This window comes from Cynara cardunculus (genome assembly GCF_001531365.2).
Source record: "Cynara cardunculus var. scolymus isolate 2C chromosome LG 13, CcrdV1, whole genome shotgun sequence".
Taxonomy (NCBI): Eukaryota; Viridiplantae; Streptophyta; class Magnoliopsida; order Asterales; family Asteraceae; genus Cynara; species Cynara cardunculus.
In genome coordinates this window covers 40,351,939-40,353,502 of record NC_037540.1, presented here as the reverse complement: position 1 = coordinate 40,353,502, position 1,564 = coordinate 40,351,939, and positions in this window count along the sequence as shown.

Genomic DNA, 1,564 nt, shown 5'->3' with positions numbered 1-1,564 from the left:
AATCAAATGAGAACTAATTAGTTTGTGATAATCGTGAAGTCCAATCTCAATCACAAATCAAATGTTAAATTAGGAAAATAATAATTTTGGTAATTTTAACTTAAAAATATTAATTAAGAGCATTTTAAGAATTTTATAAATATCATCTTTCATCTCTCCTCTTTCCTCTCTCCGGTGAACTTTATTTTGATGAACCTTATGTGAACACAAGATACACACTCTAATACGTACAAACGAATTCATTGTGATACCCAGATATACATACAAGATGCATAATGTGACACCATTTGTAAATCAATGAAAATACATAGTATGATACATTTTATAAAACAAAGAAAATGCATTGTGATACACGTGAAACATTATGAACATTATCACTATGATACATTTTGTAGTGTTTTACTGTGGAGTTTCAAGTATAAATAGATGGTCATACAGGTCTCACGAAAATAAGTTTGTCTTATATGATCCTAAGTTTATATAGGGTTGGATTCACGTGAGACCATCATGTTTTCGTGAGACCCGTGAGACCAATTTTTTGTACTTGAACCTTCACAGCAAAACGCTATGAATGTAAACAAAAGCTGAACCTTCACAACAAAAAACACTGTCAAAGTTACCTTCACAGCGTTTTGCTATGAAGTTTCAAGTGTAAAAAAGTGGTCTCACGGGTCTCACAAAAACATACTGATCTCACGTGATCCCAAGTATATATATTTGTGTGTTGATATATTATAAGCTCGTAAAACCACGTTAACTTGATTTACAGGATAATCATAAATTTGATGACGCAAACCAATATCTCGTTCTAACGTTCTAAGACCAATATTTTTAAATTTCTTTTGAAATTATTTTTGTATGTTCTCTAGATATATGAATATTTTTAGTATTTGTTGTATTGTAAGAATATAAATTGTCTCCTTAAAAAAAACCTATAAATATTATATACATATATATATATATATAATATATATAGGGTTTGTTTCAAATACAACATGTAGCATTTGTACAACCAATGCAACCCAATAAATTGATATATTTATGAAAATGATGAGAGTTCATTTATTATGATTTGAATATTTATGAAAGATGAATATGGTTCATTAATTATGATCAATACTTTATATTATGAAACAATCAAAACTTTTACGAAATCACATATTAATCAATTGAAATGGACGGTTGAGATTGAGTTGTATTGGTTGCACAAATGTCATGGGTTGTATAATAACCAATATATATATATATATATATATATATATATATATATATATTCTTATGTTACTCAAAAATCAAAATTTAATATTTGTGGAAAAAAATTAAACAACGACAACAAATGAATGCATGCGCAAATTATATATTTACTAGAAGAACACTCGCGCAATGCAGCGAGATACATCTTGATTTTAATATTTCGTTTTATATTTTGAGTCTATCAATGTTATAATGCGATTTTATGTGGTTTTGAGAAAAATAAAATATTTTTATTTTTGAATGAAATATAAATTTAAAGATATCATAAAATTTTGATAAAAATAAGCAATATTAGTATCAAATTAACTAT